The 19880-nt window shown below is 37.7% G+C and overlaps 1 long non-coding RNA gene across 1 annotated transcript in view; it reads left to right on the forward strand.

Moving 5' to 3' along the window:
• LOC121343609 overlaps window positions 1-19880 on the forward strand; it is a 45091-nt gene that overhangs the window by 14075 nt on the left and 11136 nt on the right. The gene's annotated exons all lie outside the window — the stretch shown is intronic.

The raw sequence follows: 19880 nt of genomic DNA on the forward strand, positions 1-19880 counted from the left end.
TTTATGAAATGCTGGGCAGTTTTGGACAACTTTAGGCACCTGAATACATGAACCAAAAATTAACTGCCACTACTAAATTGCACTAAAAAATACAAAGTGACTTTTATTTGTATTTCATTCCCTAAAGCAAAGCAAATGAGATTTACAAAATATGTCTGAAACAACTGAAATAAATATTCCACGTTATTTACTACAGCAGATCTTGAGCACCACTGGCTAGCCAAGAAGTTTTAAGAGGAAAGGTAATCTGAAATTTTATTAATTATGCCAGTTCTACAAGAGATAAATCTTGAGTGTAAAGAATGGGAACCCTAGATTTTTTGAAATAAGAATTGGAAGGGTATGCCTGTGATAGAATTTTAATTTGGATGGGTTATACTTTTGAAATGAATCTCCTGATCATTCCAAACTGCAATTCTTTGCTGTACCTCATGAAATTGAACATAATTGAAACTTTAATAATTTTGTATGATGTTCCATGGGACTAAACTGCTGTTGTGGCTTAACCCCAGCCAGCAGCTAAGCCCAGAGAGCTGATCACTCACTCCTCCCCAGTGAGACTGGGAGAGAGAACTCTAGAGTGAATGTTAGAAAATTCATGGCTTCAGATAAAGGAATGGGAAAGTTTAGTGGGAGTGGCAAAGCTGTGTGCACAAGCAAAGCAAAAGAGGGCATTAATTCACTGCTTCTCAGGGCAGGCAGGTGTTCAGCCCTCCCAGGGAGGACAGGGCCCTGCCACGTGCTGGTGACTTGGGAAGACAAGGGGCATTGCTCCAAATGCCCACCCCTTGTCCACCCCTTCCGTCCTTCTTCTGTCTGTCTTCCCCCCACTTTACATAGTGGGCATGATGTCACCTGGTCTGGAGTCCCTGTGCTCAGTGGGGTCACCTGTGCTGGCTGTGTCTCCTCACAGCCTCCTGTGACCCTGTGAAAAGCAGGAAGGGCCTTGGCTCTGAGTGAGCCCTGCTGAGCAATAACAAAAACATCTCTGTGTAATCAGCCCTGTGTTCAGCACAAATCCAAAGCACAGCCCCACACCAGCCACTGGGAAGGAAGTTAACTATATTCCAGTCAAAACCAACACAAATACGAAGTAAGGTCCTAAGAAGTGTGTTTTTTGGGGATGTTGGGACCTTAGTGGCTTTGAGTTTGCTCTGCAAATCTGCTGCTGTTAGTCCTTGCTGCTTGGGCATGTAGGCACAGCCAAAGTTGGGGCTAAAGTTTTATCAAATCTTTTATCAAAGTGAAATCATGATACACCACAAGCACTTGGCCATCCAGAGATGCTCTTCCACAGAAAAACTTGTATTAATGAGGAATGTTATTAAGATATTACTCCTTATTTCACAGGAGTAGGAGTCGATAGCTATTGACATTTGTGAGATTTTATGAGGAAGGAGAAGGGGTTTTGACAATTGTGGGAGGAAGAACAATCTTTGGGCTCCTTTGTGTTTTTCATGTAGCACATATCCATCATGTAAGGCTCTCAGCAGCCCCGTTGGAAGACACCTGAGATGCTATAATTTCTTTCTTGCATTATACTCAGAGTTTTGCACAATATATGAGGTCTCTCCTGTAATCCAATGTAGTTCAGAGTTGATAGGATTCACTTTTCTCTGATTGTTGAGTAGAGTAGGACACTTGGTGTAAACACCTGTAAATATTTAAAACCTGACATTCATCCCTGATGGATAAAGGACAATGCAATCAAGGACAGGAGGTAGGGATTAGACTAAATATTAAATAATGCAGCTGGGTAAAGATAAAAGCTGGCCAAGAGACTGCAGCAACTCTCAATTCCCTTCTAGAGGAAGGTGAAGCATAAAAGCTGTTACTGTTGCAGCAGGTACTGTTCTGTGATAAAGGTACAAGCAGGTGGTAGGTTCTGTTCTGTTAGAGAAAAAACTAAGAGCACCACAGAGTTTGTACTATTGATTTGTATCATATATTTATGTCATTAACCTGAGTAGCATTGCTTTAATTTAAATTTAAATATATCTGTATAAATGACAACTCTTTGTTTAATTAAGATTAGTGAATCTTAGTTCAAAGTTACAGAATTTTTTGTATTTTTAGTTAGGAAGCCAAATAGATTTTTTTTTTCCTTAAAACAAAGGTACTACATAATTTCAAGATTGCTGAGATGCCTAGAATGAATGCTAATGAAAATTTCTGGATTAATGCTTCACTGTATTCAGACTATTAAGTGTTCATATTTGTATAAATGGTCTTCTTTCTCTTATGAAGAAATAAATTAATAATTACGTCTTTTCTGGAAAAAATAATTACTGTAAATGTAATTTGAGTCACATTCCCTTTTGTTAATTTTTTCTCCATTATGTTTTGTAAGAGAACTTCTTCATAACGTTTCCCATATATCTTAACGTTTTCCATAATATCTTGAGTATGGTTAGGAAAATGACATAGAAAAAAAATTACATTAGAATATACAACTGGTGCAAATATTTAGTTTTGCTGTATAGCTGAGATAAACTAATTTACCATTTTGATTCATCTCATGTGGGATCACATGATCTCTTCATTTAAATAGATAGTTCTTTTTTTGTGTAACTTCTTGAGAATGTCTAACTTTTTGGCCAGTGCTATTGACATTCCTACCTTTGAGAGAAATCAGGTTAGAGAATTTCTGGGAATCTGCCCCTAATTCATCTGGTATTGATTTAGATTAAGCCACTGTTCCTAGTAGTTATTAAAACTTTTGGAAATCAGGAATGGGGACGTTTCAGAAATTAAAACTGCTTTAATGTGCAGTGGTTCAAGTATAGATTTTAGCATGGTTTTGCAAATAGGAACTGTCTCTTCTACCACCAGCAGTGATAGCCTTTTGGTATGTTATTTCACTGTTTACTGAAAATACAGAGAGGTGTAAAACATCTTTATTATATCGTCTACAACCTCTTCCATCTGTGAGTGCACTGCCACAGTCTCGTTCTCCATCTGTCCCTGTTTCTGTCATATGGTTGGTTCAGTAAAACCTATGGGTGTTTTCTTTGGAAGAGTCTCAAACAGAGAGTGAGTGAACACAACTGAATGAAATGTTTAACCATATTGCTGTTATTTTAATGTTTCAAATTTTAGTACTAGTCATGTAGGTTTTAATTGTTCAAAGTCAAATCCTGAATATAAATTGAGTTTGGGTTTTTTTTTTTGCAGGGCTCTTAAAATATTCTTTGTTTAATAATCTGTAAAAAGACAATGGATCATGCTTTACATGCTTGAATGCTTTGAATCTAAACCAGCTGGAAATACCAGTTAATAAGTTTAACAATAATGGGGATCATGTGTTCTATAGCAAAGTATGACAAATAACAGTTTAAGATGTAATTGTTTTACTTTAGCCTGGTATTTCTGTAGATATGGGATTTTTATCCATGAAGGGAACTCTAATATAGTTGTATCTAGAAAAACTTCAAAACCTTGAGGTCACTTGTTCAGGAGGAATACTGCTGATGATTCTAGTCCATCTCTTTATTTGACCTTGTTATTTGTGTATTTCCACTGGAATACAGGATCACTGGTAACTGGAGACTCATATAGCACTCCAGTTAGTAAGTTATAAATTAGTAACATGTTTATGGAATGAACATGACAATGAATGAATTTAGAAAATCACATGCTGGATTTTCTTGCTTTCTGTGTAGCATTACTGTTTTTACTGCACAGTTCTAATTGTTGGTGGAATGTGTGGGAAGATAATGTTCCCTGCCTCTCATGTTTTTAAAGCTGTATATGTTAGCAGACTGCTACACCTTTCAATGCTGTCCTCTTTCTCTACTAGTTCCATAATACTGCACAATGTTAAACATTGTTTAACACATGTGGAAAACATGAACATATTCACTGGTCAGATTTCAGGGATCAATTTAGTCTACAGATTATTTTAGGGTATTAAACAGAATTGCTTTTAATTCCGAAATCCATTTCATAAAGTTGTAGAGAGATAGAAATATCTTGGATTTTTCCTTCTGGACTCGACCTAGAGTTGACTAGAATTGGCATATCATGAATAAATAGTTTTATGTTTATGCTTTTTAAAGTTTGTAATAGAGACCATTATTATAATGGGCTGTTTTGTATAATCAGATTAGCAAAATCCAGAGCTTTGTTCCTCAACTGTATTTCTGCCTTTGTGGTCACTTCTTTCCCCTGTGCCCTGTCATTGTTAACATAGCTCAGTGGATCACTGTCATCTTCAGTGGATGCCTGCCAAGGTTTCAGCTCAGCTACTGGCTGGTAATCTTTGCTATAAATATATCCCCCCTCTTCAGACAAGCTCATAATAAATGAGGGAAATTATTACTTCACACAAATCAGAAATTTTACTATGGATGTTGTGTGTTAGATATCTAGAAACATAAAATCCCACTTTGAAAAAAAACACATCTGAAGAGGTGCTCCATACAAACCTAGTGAAAGTGCCCTCATTCTGCAAGTTGGTGAGTAACTGCTGGTGCTCCTGTGCTCTGGGTGAATGTTTAGAGAGGTTGGCTGTCATGCGTGGGTTGTGTTTGCTTCAAGTCTGGCACAACAAAGCCTCTGACTTGAGCTGTAGGGGCTGTCTCTGTCAGTGCCGAGGAGCAGGGCTGTGTAGGTGTCAGCAGATGGGAGTTACAGCAGTCCTCAAGCAGGATTTTTCCTTAGCCCACGAGCATATGTTCAGTGCTGGGAGGACGTGCTGGGCTGCGCTGAGCCTTGGTTATGCAAGGCTCACTGGAGTGACAAGGCTTTTGGAGAGGGACTGTGAGAGCAGCAGGAGAGTTCGCTCTCTGCCCAGGGTTCTGATTAAATTCAGTTCTTGAGGCAGAGCTGCTCTTTGAGCACTGCCCACTCTGTTGGCCTTGTTATTGAAGGAGGAGATCACCCAGAGGCAATTTGGTAATTTCTTTGTCAAACCTAGAACTGAGACTCTGCATAAATAGAACAAGTTACACTTAAATTACGCCTGGACTTGACGTCACTGGTTTCTCTTTCTTTAGGAAGCTGACTTGCATGGCCCCAGACATCTGCCATCATTCACAAGGCCAGTGTCAGAATAAATGCTGCTGTGGGAAGAAAGGAAAAAATATTTTGCAATAATCTTGTGTATGTTATTTCGTTCTAATGATCTGTCTGGCAAATTTGACGGGCTCTACTTCTATTAAGGAAGAAAACAAAGGAAAAATTAACAACTGAATATATGTGTGTTCTAGCAAGCAAATTTAATTTCCTCATTGGCCATAGATACACCGTGGCTTGACAACACAGATAAATACATACAGCCCTTGGTTAAGAGGTAGAGGTATCAGTGAAGGATGAAAACCTGTTCAGATGTTTAAAGTGCATGGAAATCCTGCTCTGTGTTCACCTGTACTTGTGCAGCCTAATGATCCTTTTGTTAATCCCTGAGCCAGAGACTGGATCAGAAAATTACCCTGGGAGGGAAGAAAGGTATTGCAGGAGAATGACAGGATAAGTGGATGAAGTGTGTGTGTGTAACCACCCTCCTCATATTTTTTTCCTTCATTTATTTTGAGCAATACTAGTTTATGAATTTTCCCTGCACTTGTCTGCTTATCCAACCTTATGTCACATCCTTGTTTGTGCTAATACCACAAACTAATTGAGGTTAAAAATAACCTCTATCTGGAGCACATACTTACAGGCACAAAGCCACTGAGAAAAGAGTGAGAGCATCCGAATTAGTCTAGCTCCTCAGGCTAAATTCCAAAGTTTGCAGAAGAATAAAGTTCAGGAAGGAAAACTTGGGGAGGTTGTAACAGGTCTCTGCAGAGATTAAATAAATGTTCACAGGTCCTGTGAGGGATGAGTTTTGAGCAGGAGCATCTTGTAATTCAGTATTGTGTGAGTTGAGAGAAAAATATTAATTCCTCAATACTAATACGCTGAAACCAAAAGTTCCCCCCCTGCCCCCATCTTTCCAGGAAGTGTGTGAAGTTTGGCTGCACATTTCATCTTCTGAAATGCACATTAGTCAGATGAACTGCTCTGGGTATAAGTAAGGGGAAGTTCAAATAAAGGTATATTTGGGGGAAAAAAGGGAAAACTTCTGCTGCTTCTGACATATATATCCTTCCAGGGTACATACTGTGCTTAAATAGTTATATACCACCCTTTTTATATTTCAACTCTTGTTTATTTATATAGACATATTGGGATGCTCCAAAACATGTTTATTTTTATAATAGCCAATCAGCATGCAGGAGAAGTAAACCATGCAACTTGGGAATTGCTTATCAGCTGTATAATGAAGATGAATGGCATGCTAAATGTTATCTGATTATGCGAAAGTAGCTTTTTATGATAGCAATGCCTTTGCTTTGCAATTTGTAGAAAGCTGGGAATCATGCATCTGATTAATCACGTAAAATTAAATTGAAAAAAAGGAGAAGAGGAAAAAAAAGTGATGCTGTATATTCTGGGTCTTTCCAAGCAGGTGGCATTTCCTGATGCTTAAATTCTTTGTGGGCAAACTTCAAGAATATCAAATGATAGTGAAATTCATAAGTTGTAGTGAGCCTAATTAAGAAGTGGTTCTATTATGTGACTTCTAGAACAGCTAATATAATCTCTAATGGCAAATATTTGCCAGGATTGGTTACATCATAAATTGAATTATATAAAGCACAAACAGTCCTAAACTCCCAGTCTTCGACTTCCCTGTGGGATCTAATTGTAAAGCAAATTTGTTGATGGTATCTTCAATAACAGATTCCTGCATCCAGCTGAATCCAGCTTTTATTTGCCTTGACTCAGAGGTTCAGGCCTTGGAACTACGTCTACCACAATTCAGTTCTTGATCTTATTCCTTTTTTTTTCCACCCCCCTCCCCTGTGTGTGTTCTCTTATTTAGAATTGGAAAATGCACAGTAAAATTTCTTGCATAAGTTTTTGCATGTCCTTGAGATCTAAAACATTGTAATGAGACATCTCAAAAGGCTCAGGATGGCTCATCCTGCTGTGTTCCTGAGCCACTCTTTCATCAAGGAGAATCATAAACCTTGGAAGACTTGCAGGTGTCTTTTCTTGGGAGATTTTCAGATTGATGCAGTTCAGAAATTCTCCTTCTGCAAATGAATGTTACCACAGCAAACTGGGTCTGTGGAGGATAAGAATTATTTATTGTCACAGCAGTGACAAATTGTCTGTGCAGTAAATGACTGGAGCTGTTTTTAGGGCTTAAAAGAGAGAAAGGTATCAGAAACTGAGGGGGAGCTGAGTCAGATAATGTGAGTATGTCTTCTGTTCATCCCCAGACCTTCTGTGAAAATTAGGGCGATTACACAGCAATGAATGGTAATGAAATCAAATTATGTTATTGTTCAGCATCATAAAAAGCCAAACCTAAATGCTGTTTGTGAGTGCTTTTTCATTGGTGTGCCAGAATATAGCTTGCTTTTTGCAGGGATTTTGTGTTGCAACACAGCAGTATTTTCTGCATATTACTTTAGTCACCAGCACTAATCTCCTCAATGGTGTCCAACTCCATCATCTCTGCATTATTACCTTGTTTATAACTGCACAGTGTTTCTACAGTGCTGCAGAGGAGGATGTCCTAATTTTCCTGAAATAGTGGCTGCTTGAGGATAGAAAGCTAAGGCAGTGACTGCACATTCAGTTTCTGGTGGTTGATTGAATCTAGAAGCATTGTGCCACATTTCAGGGCTGTTCTGAAGTGGTATGGGACAGGTTATGAAAAGATAAGACTGGATTGTATGAACTCAAAATGGATCTGAGTGACTCATTGAAAACAAGATGCCCCCGCTTTCTCTCCTCAATCACACAGTCCCTTCTTTTCCCAGCTAGAAACTCCACAACAGCATTCAGAGTGAAGCATTTGTAATGTGAAATCCCAGTCTCAAAATGTGTTTTAATCTCAGGGCTGAAATTCATTCTGTTTTCTGATGGGAAACTTCAGCCACACATAGGAAGACAATCAAGGACAGGCAGCTGAAAAATGTCTTGGAATTGGTTCAGTCAGACAAAGATCATTGCTTTGAAACCTATAGGAGATCCTTTAATCTTCATTATTTAATAATTAATGCTTTAATTTTTTGAACTCAGGTTTCTATTGTCTTGCAAACAATATTATTGTGGGCAGAATGTGAATTACGGTCCCTGGCAGTAATTGGAGTGCCCCATGTTTTCACCTGAGGGGTGCACCCAGTTTACCTGCTGATAACCAGGACTGTTGATCTTGGCTCGGCCTGAGGAGCTGTTCCCTAGTGAAGGCATTTGCCTCACTGGCTCCTGAAACTCTGTCAGTGGCACTTTCAAAAAGGAGGCAACATCCCTTGAGTCTGTGGAAAGATAAAGTTCCATCTGCACAGTGCAGGGTAAGAGAACCTGTTCAAAATGCAGCAAGCAGGACATGCCTCTGACAGGTTTGCTGACAGGTGGCGGCTGAAGTCCAGACTGGAAGGTCACCTTTGTCTTTTGACATCATTGTGGAGAGGATATAATTCCCTGCTGCTTTGGGCCAAAGCAGTTATCCATACCAGCACAGCAGAGTACAAAAGAGGTGTAGAAATTTAAGTGATTCTCTTACACCTTTTTTATACTGCTCTTAGAGTTCAGAATAGGGAAGGATCAGGTCTTGGTAAGTGTTGGATGTCTAGAAATAGTCTGACAGTGTGACCAGCAACCAGGAAAGAGATTTGTGATGGCAAGGTTGTAGTTTTGTTATAGGGAATCTGAATAAAAGAGTTGGTTTCTTCTATGACCCCAAGCTCTTTGCCAGATGCTGATCCACCTTTTTGGATCAATTTTTGTCTATAAATAACTGTTGTTCTCTCTAAAGCTTCCACTATGGAGGATTTGACTTTGCAGAACTTCTCCTCAATGCTTTTAGCACTTCCAGAAAGGCATCCTTCGTTTGGTGGTTTTAATTGAACACCATTCATTGTACCCTGGGTCAGTAAACAGAAGAAAAGAAAGGTGACAGTCTTTTCTTTCCAGTATCACTTTTCTGTCTTCTACTTGATGAACAAATCAGTGTCTTTGGTTTAAAAAAAATGACCTGAATTTACTAAATGTTTCCTTTCTTTATTTTGAAAATGTTTATTTTGGCAAAGGTTTTTCTTGGTGTGAAGAGTTTAAAAGCAGACAAATGAAATACAAGTGAAAAAAGGCTTATTGAAAAAAGATTCAATTAAACATCACTAGCAATAGGTCAGGCCTTGTGTATAAAAAAGAAATTCTGTCAGTATGATGTTTTCCCTTACCAGATGGAGACAGTGACATCCAGTCAACCTTCACTAAGAAATTGCTGTGAACATTGAGTATCTGAGCACAGGAGCTTCTCTGTGCTCCTCAGAGATTTGCCACGCAGTTTCAGAGCAACCTCTCAGTGGTATTAAAAAAAAAAAGACTTCCTCAGGTGGTGTTTTTTCAGCTTGGTTGTAGCCTGTAAACTTCCCCTATAAATGTCCCTTCCTTTCCACATTTGCCTGTTACAGGTGCAAGAATTCTAAGATGAGTGTCTTGATTCTGCTGTGTTTGTGTTTTGTATTAATGTTTCTGTTCTGGGAAGCAGGAATTCAGAGCATGCCTGCAAAATAACCCTTCATGGCTGGAAATGCAGAATGTAGGCATTGATGTCAGGCTCATTGGAAGGGAATCGTGTCAGCAGTGGTGAGATGATTGTTGGATGCGTTTCCTGGTGTAGGCAGGGGCTTGGGTAGCACTGCTGAACTCTTGATTCCAGCTGTTAGCAGGATGGCATCTGCAATTACTTGTGAAACTGACAGTCTGTATTGCCTCATTTATAGTTTTTAAGGGTATGTAAAGTGCTGTAGCACAGCTGAGGCAGAATTTAAAACCCTTGTGAAAACATGGGAATGCTGTGTGGTTGTAATTAAAGGAAACTGATGCGTGACTTAATGGCAGCTGAGCTGAGAAGAAGAAATGATAAATTGGCTTTTTTACAAAGCTAAAATCCAACAGAAGGAGGACCTTTTGGTTGGAGGCTATAGTGGTTGATGTATGGATTAGGTATTCTCTAAACAATTAGGAAGAAAATGTTTGTGCTTGCGCATATTTAGAGAGGGTCAGGGAAATTATAACATGGTTTTCTATAGTAATATTAATTAAATGTAATATTTAATAAAGAAAAAAAATCACTGTATATTTAGAGCCTGTGCTATTTCATATCTGATTTGAAGAAGAGTTGCCCATTTGAAAATTATAGGTTGATAATTGTTTTTTTTCCCTTTTGAGTTAGTATTGTTAGAATCTAGTAGCAAATTTAGCAAGTATCTATATATGAACAAGTAACTTATTAAATATATATTAAAATATATTAAAATAATCAGAATTATTAAATGTCAGTCAAGGTAATGAGAGTGCTTGGTTTTTTTCCTTTTAACTTTTTTAATATGTTTCTGAAAATTGTGTGTTTTTTTTTTTTTCTCTTTGCTTCCTAGGACATTGTATGAGTTTCTCTTTTGTTTCCAGAATGTATTTTTCTGTGTTCAGGTGACGGTGATTGTGGTTTTTCAAGTCCAAAGGGTGTTCAGGAGTGTATCCAGTACCCCTGTTTTAATTGCTCTGGGGTTGTCTGTGGCAGGCTCAGCTCTTGGGGCTCCCCTGTGCTGGCCAAACTGCAGGAGCAGCTGGGAGTGCAGGAGATCCAGCAATGGAGTCTGGCACTTGTCACCTTCATCACAATCAAATGAGGTTTGTCAGATTTATGATTTGTGTGAATGGTAGGAGCAATCTCACTGTGTTTCTGACTCTTCATAATTGAGTTTTTGAATGAGAGATGTAATATAATACAAACAAATCAGTGTAATACAAACGCATTCCAAACAGAGGTGGTTTTTTTTTTTTTTTTTTTTTTTTTTTTTTTTTTTGTGTGTGTGTGAAATACTTCTTTTCAGGCAGATGCAGAGTTCCTTCAGGGTTGTTCTTGAGCATATTTTGGAACAGTAGAACAGCATCCCTGAGTAGTTAGTCTGAGTTATTGTTTAGACAAGAAACTGGGGGATAGTCAAGACTTTAAAGATTAGCTTTATACTAAATAATTAAATACAGTTGGAAATAATCCTGTGTTTATAGTAATCTTTCATGAATGTGTTTTGTATGTAACTTTGCTGACAAGCTCCAAACTGAACTTTCTTCCTTGGTCTTTTTTCTTTCTTAAGTCCTTGGATTGACCACTACTTGAAATTTGTTTATTTCCTCTCCAAGTTTTTAATCTACAAATCTGTACCCAGACACCACATGATACATGCAGCCTTCTTCAAATGGAATTAACCCACTTCATGTAAAGACAAGTTATGTTTCAGATATATTTTGTGAAAAAAGCCAAACTACTTTAATAGTACTTATGTCAGTTTTTCAAGTGCAGAAGTTTACTGCTTCAATAATTAAAGCTAGAGTTCAAATGCACCTAATTTTTGAAAAGATTTTTTTTGTGCTGTGTAACTCTTGACAGCTGACAGAATAACCTTGGCAGAGTGCAGCCTCTGCTTCTTTTTCATACATATTTATTCTGCTATCCCAGGATCATCCAGTGGGAATTCATTACTTCAGCAATGATTGAAGAAATCTTATTTTTAATCTAAGTAATTTTCTGTGAAGTTTAATTCATAACGTAAGAGCACCTCCTGGGTAATAACTAAAAATTATTTATTTTTAATGAAAAGAATTGCCTTGAGTCCTCAGTGTCCAGCAGACTTGCCTCCCACTTTCCAAAACTCATAGATCATCTTTACTGTATCATGTTTAATATTTCATTACAATTTAATTACTGGAAAAAGTCAAGATTAACAATAAAAAATGTCTCAGTTGGACTTAGGAGAGACTGGTTTCCACTTGGTTTTCTTACATTAAGAAACACAAAATTGCTTTGGGAGGAGTTCAGGCTAATAAGACTTGCAGGCTCTATTATTCTAGTTCGAGCAGTGACACAGATTTATCAAATCCCTGTGATTGTGTGAAAATGCTCAGTGATATTTCCAAATGGCCCCGAGTTCTCTGGGTTTTATGTTCCCAAAGAATTTTAGCAGCATCATGGTTCTAGTTTGCATTGATGAGAAGTGAAGAGAAGCCCCCTGAGTTTCTGGGCTGGGCAGTGAGAATGACCCCGCAGAGCTGACGGTGCCACTGGGGACCTGCAGGGCTGATTGCTGGGCTGCTGTGACACCAGTCCCTGTGCCAGTGCCCCCTCCTTCTGCTGGGCCTTTTCTGCTTTGGGAATCCCTTTTCAACAAAAATATCTACTTCTGACTGCATTTCTACAAATCATAGCTGGCCTATGCAAAGAATAGCTGTACCCGATATGCTATTTGTTGTTCTATATGTTAAATACTAAAATAGATAAAAATCCCCCCCACCCCAAAAGCCACAAATCAAAAGCCACACTAAACCACAAATATGGGCATATGATTCTTTCTGCCTTGCTTTTTTTTTTTTCCCTCTGGACAAAAATATTATACACAGCTCTTTGCAACTTAATTTGAAGTTCAGTGTAATCACGGATCAGACAGCATGTTAAATCCGAATTAAAATCTTGGCAGTTTTTAATTTTAAATTTGGATGCCAATTTGCACTTCTTTCTTATTGAATTTAAATAGTTCCACGAATTTTGGAGAGTATTCAGCCTTTTGGGATAATTGAATGTTTTCTTTTTGATACCTAGTGATGGCAAATATAGAAGTATTAGAATATGGTGAAATAAAATAATGCCAGACAATGATCTAAAATCTCATAGACATTTTTGTATTATTCTGTAATTGTGAACTATTTTGTATCTAGGGAACAACTCCTGGTTCCTACAGTGTCATGAGATTTCATTTTTGCTGAGTGCTCTTTCAGCTAGATGCCTCTAAAACAGCCAGAGAATCATTGTGGAGCTGTGCAACTCTAGAATTTTGAAAGAGTACATTAAAAGCTTAAAAAACATTGTGGCATCTGCATAGATTGACTTTTAAAAAATACATTAAAGTTTATTACATGTAAGTTATTTTGTAATGTCTTAGTGAGGCTGTGCACTTGTAATCTTGTTATTCAGAGTTTAGGACAAAGCATTGCTAATTGTCTTGGAGGAATTATTGATGGTGATGGTGCACGCAACATCTTTTAGTTCCATTGGTAGCTCTTCCATTTTTAGCTGAGAATGGGTATAAAATTATTGAGTTATATCTTTCAAAAAAAGGTTGTTTCTCTCCATGCTGTGTGAGAAAAATTAAAATATTTACAGATGATGTGATGTATTTTCACTTTGAATTAAAAAATTAGTGCTTCAGAAAATGTAAAGGATGCCTGCTTTTAATGGTGAAATCTCAGAAGAGCTGTTAATACCTTTCTGATTAATAGTGAAAAGAAAGAGATGAACTGGACAATATGGACTAAATCAACAGGAAAATCAGTAAAAAGGAGAATTCATCTACATGGCTTCAAACAATGCCAAGGCCTGATTCCTGCTATTGCTTATCAATCCTGGCAGCTTTGCCAGTTGATAGAAAAGCAAATTTTATTGCTGATTATTGTCTGTGGGTGTATGGCATCGCATCTTAGCATTGTGGTGCTGGGTAAAAGTGGTAATTGTAGAAGGTTCTGGACTGAGACAAAGAGCTTCAGGCTTTGCTTTTCTAGTTCATTTGCCTGTTTCTGATTTTTTCCCCCATTAGGGGCTGCCTATGAGCCCCCAGGCTGAGCTGTACATTCAAGGTCCACTTCAGAGTGGACTGTGCCAACAGTGCTCCCAAGTGCCTCATGCTTTTGTTCCCATTGTAATGAGTAGCCCAGAAGTTATATTTACTACATTTACATGTTGCTATATTCCACAGAAAGGACTAACAGGAATTTGATTTGAGATCTGTTAGTTGCATGATATAGTTGTAGTCAATTGAAGAACTTTAGATCTCCTAAAGGTTGTGGTTTTTGACTTGTTTGGATATATAGGTGAAGGAACCTTATGAAATATTCATCCATGATGAATTTCAAATTGTAAATTAATGATTTGTTTGCCTTTGAATATTGATACCTTCACAGTGAAAATGGATTCACTTTTCTTATTGGTATGTTGCTCTAGAAACTTCAAGGAGTCAGCTTATTCACGGGTTTTTTTTACTTATCAACAATTATCAGAGGGGAGGTTTGCTTGAAAAGTTCATTGAAGTCTTCCTACTTGGTCAATAAAGTAATTAAATAATATCAGCCAGTAAACACCCATAATTGTAGACAGAGATAGTGACAATCCCCCATGTTGTTCTTTGGGTGAAAAATAAGGTGCAATGCTTAGAGCATAAATTTGGAATCTAAGGCTGCTTGAATTTCAATTCTGATGTTGTTGTTTGCCCTTTATAATTTAAACAAAAAATTTAATCTTATTCCCTCTTTCTGTGTGTGAATGATAGGACATTGCTTGCCTCAGAAGATTATGATTGTGGGTAAATCACATAAGCTCAAAGCACCATGGAAGCTGTGACCAGGTGCCCCTGCAGCCTCTTCACTCACTCTTTGCTTTTACCTCTGACTGGGCAGAGTCAACTCAAGTGAAGAGTTTTGGGGGGGCTTGTATGTCCCTGTAATTTTTTTTTTTTTTTGTTTTTTCCAGGTATTGTAGTATTGTATGACTATAGTTTTATGTAGTAGAAGTTGCTGTGTTGTGTTTGTTACTGATGAGTTCAGAAGCCATTTTTAATTTTTACAAAGGTCTTCTGATAGCAAACCTTTTATGCGCTTGGGGTGTGGGCAGAAAGAATGGGAAAAGTCTCTTGCACTGCTTGCCTATTATTTATTGGCTAAAGATATACTGAAAGTGTTCTTATAATGGAATTTCAACGTGAATCTAGAACTTTATTCCTCCTGCTATAACTCCTTTCCAGGATGGTCTGAAGAGGTTTTTTGTTTTTTCCTTTGTTTCTTTCTTATTGTTATTCACAGTCACCTTGGTCTATAGATGTGTGCTAATTATCCTCAATCAGTCTGTTTAAATAATTTACAGTGTAGTGGACTCAAAGGACTCTCTAGGTGGCAGGTCTGATTTAAAATAACAGTCTTTGTTAGATGGGCCCTTTTCTTTCAACTCTGCCCTTCCTTCTCTTTTACTGCAATGTCTCTTGTTTTGGTTTTTAGGTATCTCTTTTTCAGCAATATTTTATTTAACGCTGTCATCCAGATACAAGCTGCTGCTGTAAGTAATGATACTGTTCCAGACTTTGCTCCTCTGTCTGGCAAATTGTTTTCTCCTCTGTGTTCACTTTGCTCTCTGCACTAAAGCAGATGCTATTCTCTAAATATTCCAGTTGACTGTGTTTGTTTCCATTAGCAATGTCTTACATGCTGCATTTTAAACCTGGTCTGTGTTTCCAAAAGCTGGTTCTAGGCATTGCATCCAGCCAGACAGGACTCTCTTAGCTGGCACTAGCCTCAGTATCTCACTTGGAGTGCTTGACAAAGGTTTAACCCCTTCTCACAAATTATTTAGCCAGCCAGTCTAAATAAAAACATTTGCCAAAATTGCAAGCGGTTTATGAGTATTTTTCTATGTATTTATTATTTCTATTCTTTTAGAGAGATTCAATTCATGCAACGATTTTTGTGTATAAGTGTTTTTTATTTCCTTCTGACAGAGAAGGATATATACTCAGAGTTACACTCTTCATTGTTTCCATCTAGTAAATGTAGTAAATTATTGCTAAGTGTAAACAATATTCTTTGGTTCTATTTTTTCTACTGTGAAATTTCTCCCTGATCAGAAATTAAATTTTCTACAGTAAAAGGAAGATGTGCTGTGATTATATGGACTGTCGAACATCACAGAGCATATTTGGTAGGAGTTAAGTTCACTGCTGCTACCAACTCCAGCTCACTTCAGTAGTTACTGCAATGCTTTGTCTCTGCTGCTGAGCAGGGGAGCATGAAGGGCTTGACCTAATTTCATAGTGGACACTGTGCTGAGGAAGCTCAGTCTGGCACAGGAGTTCCTCTGCAAATTACACAGGAAAAGCAGATAGTGTTTTAAGGGCATATTGATTCATTATTGTCTCCTGGGTACAAATTCACATGTTGATACATGGATGCATCATTAGATCCAAATTGCTGTTGTTTCTCAAGCTCCTCAAGAGAATATTCCACCTCATTGATGTTGTTGTGTCTCGGATATTTATTATTCAGGGAAATAATATCTGCAGGCTCTGTAGCTTGAACTCGTTTATGGTGGCTCCTGAGCTGGGAATACGTTTATCCTCTTGTAACAGAGGGTAGTGACATGGAGAGCACATTTATTCAGACTCCACTTAGTACAAAAATAGGGGGGAGACCGTCTCAGGAATCAAATTCTGTCTTGTACCTCTACTGAAATCAAAATCAACAGAAGTAACTCTTGAGCTAGACTAGAACATGATAAAAATACAGACAAGTCTACCTTTCTGTGTCATATTGGTATCACAGAGCCTTTTCTGGTTCTGCCAGGAGTTAAGGAATGCAGTCTGAATCCACACTGCCTGTCAACCCTTTTCCACATCCATTCCTCATTTTTTTCCCCTCCATCTTTTCCTGAGTATATTCCCATCTAGTCCAGCCATTCTGGGTATCCAATTTGCTTGTGAAGTGCTTTTTGTGTCTGACTGCTGTGTAATGCCTAGAAACACTGAATGGTTTCTATGGGCAAAGCCCTGCCACGGGTTGTAGGGTAAAGTCCATTTAGCAGGCACCATACAGGGGCTGTTATCTAGAGGAGGGGAATGGATTCACTCTGCTGTAGTTTTCCATTAGTGTTCTATTGTAAACTGCATATTTTCACAATTCCTTTTCAGTTTTTGTTTCTGCTAGTCAGTAATTGACATTTGTTTTCTCGCTGTCATGACCTCAGGCCTGGAGGCTTAACTCAAATTGCAGGCAGTGCTGTCACTGGCAAGAAAAATCCTCTTGCTGAAATGGGTAAACATGATTGAACAAAATGTGTAGGCCCTCTTAGGCCTGAATGGAATGCAAGTTAGAGCTGACTCAGTAATTGTTAGCAGCTCTTGTGTATCTTGGGCAAGTGAAGATGGAGATCTCTGATTTTTGGGAGTCTGGTCTGTTACGTCTCCACTTGTGCTTACCCCAGTGTAGGTTTGTTTTTTCCTTGGTGTATTTGGTCAAACAACAGTGTGTGTCCAGTTTACAGAGCAGAGCTGGGAGCAGCTCAGGAAGCTGTTCTGTGGCCTCAGCTGCTCTCTGGTTTGTCCTCTTTGCTCGGAACTCCTACTACTGCTCAAAAAACCCTAGAGAAATGGGTGTTAACTTATGGGAGACCCCAAGGCAATGCAGGTTGGAGCCTGGGACCTGTAGTGTGTAGAAATAACAGAAAAATGTTAAAGAGCGGACTTCACTTTCTTGGATTAACTTTTCTGATTATCTTGTATTTATTTAGTTGAAAATTCATCTATGATGTTCAATGGCTTTCACTACAAAGTGTAGAGTATGCCCACTTGTTATTTCATATTCTGCAGTGAATAATTCATTGTGTGAAATTGATAGTGAAGGCTTTCAGCTGTAATTGCTGGAGTCTTTGAAATATGAAACTGAATTCTTACAATGAAATGGGCATAGGCTGAGTCATTTAGGAAGTTTGTTTAGGTAAGCTGTCAGCTACAGACTGTTTGAAAAGATACTTTTGTTCACTTGGTTGCCTATTGGGTTTATCTTCAATTTAGCTTTTATAGATTCATTATTTAGAAATGCATTTATACTCTGTAGTGTGTGTGCATTTATTCAGCATAGAACACCCAGGAGAAAGATATTTTCCAGACACAATCTGTAATTTTTCTTTTTCTCTGCCAATACTTAGTGACATGTTTTAGAATATCCCAGTTCTGCTTATTAGTCTCAGTCTAGTGTTTGTATCAGGTCTTGATTAAAATTTCTTTAAAAAAAAAATAGAATTTTTCTCCTGAAGATTTGTTTCTATGAATTTTTCGTAGTACAAGTCAATCACACAAATCTGGTGCCAAAATGCAAAGTGATATGAGAATACCATCAAAATAAGCATGCGTAAACAACTGAATGCTTTCCAACACTTGCTCAGCTGTATTTTACAAATAACATTGAATCCATTTATGTTGATTTTATGTCTGCTAGCTGAATTTAATTAAATACAGTAACTTAGTATTCTCCCCGTATTTGTTCAGGTCTTTAAATTTCAAGGGATTTTTGAGAAATGGGTATTTAATTCAGACTAATACAGTAATGGTAAATTATTCTTCTGTTTTCAGTATTTGTCTACAGATTTGATTTCTACAGTCACTAGCATGAGAATATAAATTAAAACTAATAAAACAAATGGAGGAAAAACAATGGAAAATTATTATTATTAATTATTATTCTTTTCTGTAAGCTTCTTAAGTAAATCACTACAGTCATGTCTACCTAAGCCAAATGGTGGCATTTGCACGTGCCAGGAATTCTTCAAGAAAAGTCTCTTGATTCTTTCAGGATACAGACAAAATGATGTGAAAAAATGTTTCATGTTTTGTTGCTGGGACTGGTTGAACCTCCCGGTGATAGCCCAACACCCATGAGCTGATTATTTCAATGCAATTTTAAGTCTCCAGAAGACATAAAATGTATGAAGAACTGTGCACGACTTCCCTCCTTTTGTCAGGTATTAGCTAAAAATTGCTTTGAGGAAAATTTAATTCAGTTTCTATATTTGGCTCTTACATTTTAACCTCCTAGCAAACAAAATAAAAAGGGCAAAAAATCTTTCTCGGTCTTTATTGAACAGTTTTATGTAAAACTGTCAGTTCTGAGTGTACAGGTTGACTTGAAAGGCTGTCACATGACAGGCTTCTCTGAATGTATCATTTCAGGTGCGCATCAAATGGTTTCCTGTAGTAACTGTTCCTTGGAGAATGGAAAATTTGTTCTTAAATTAATCTTGCTGTTCTCTGCTGTCTTTTTTTCTCCTTTATTTCCTAAGAGCATATCTGTATATTTGCTATCTTAACTAACCAATGGAAATGGAATTCCATTTAGGATTTTGGTTGCATCAGTTGTTGCTGAGAAGTGAAGCTGCAGGAACAGCTGTCAGTTTGCTTAGGTTAGCTCAGCTGAATTAAGAAAATTCTCACAAGTTGATTTTTTTTTTTTAATGGGATATTTACTTTCCTAAAAGAGATTATAACAGCTTTTAAAGCAGCACTGAAAACTCTCCCATGTCAATCATTTTGACTTCATGAAATATGTGAGGTCCAACTGCTTGTGCTACTCTATTGCATTTACTTGCATTTTGATTCATAACAAGGTTTAAAGCAGTCCTCTGCTGTAGAGTTAATGCTTTTTCCTCTTATCTTCCACATGACAACTTTTGATCTCTAAATATTTCTCTGTCAGAAGCAGTGAAACACTGAAGTGTACTGTGTAAAGCTGTGGATTATAAGGGATGGTTTTACCAGCTTGCCTGATTGCTTCTGCTGTGTGCAGCTGAGGGAGACCACTACAAGCAGTAATTGACTGATTTCATTGTTATTCCTTTATCCCCAGTCTCAGGGATAAACAGTTAAGTGGGTAGTGATTACATTATGCACTAAAATGTGTGCCATTTTTCAGTAGAATAAACAACCACAGAAAAATATGATGAAAGTGCTCCAGGTAAAAAAACTCAGAAGCTGTTTACTCCAGCCTTTCTGGTTTAATTCACAGAGCCACAAATGATATATTCAGGAATTCTTTTTGCATTTTGTCCACAATATTGTTCTGTACCAGGAACCACCTAATCTCTTGATTATTCTCCTTTTGTATTTGAAACTGAGTTTGCTGATATTTTCTTACATCAAATCTTGTTAATTGTAAACAGAGTTTGTGCCTACTGTTGACACTTTGAGCTATACCTGGCAGAAATACAATTTGGAATCTATGATCTTAGAGGC

Source organism: Onychostruthus taczanowskii, unplaced genomic scaffold (genome assembly GCF_017590055.1).
Source record: "Onychostruthus taczanowskii isolate IOZ18803 unplaced genomic scaffold, ASM1759005v1 scaffold6, whole genome shotgun sequence".
Classification (NCBI taxonomy): domain Eukaryota; kingdom Metazoa; phylum Chordata; class Aves; order Passeriformes; family Passeridae; genus Onychostruthus; species Onychostruthus taczanowskii.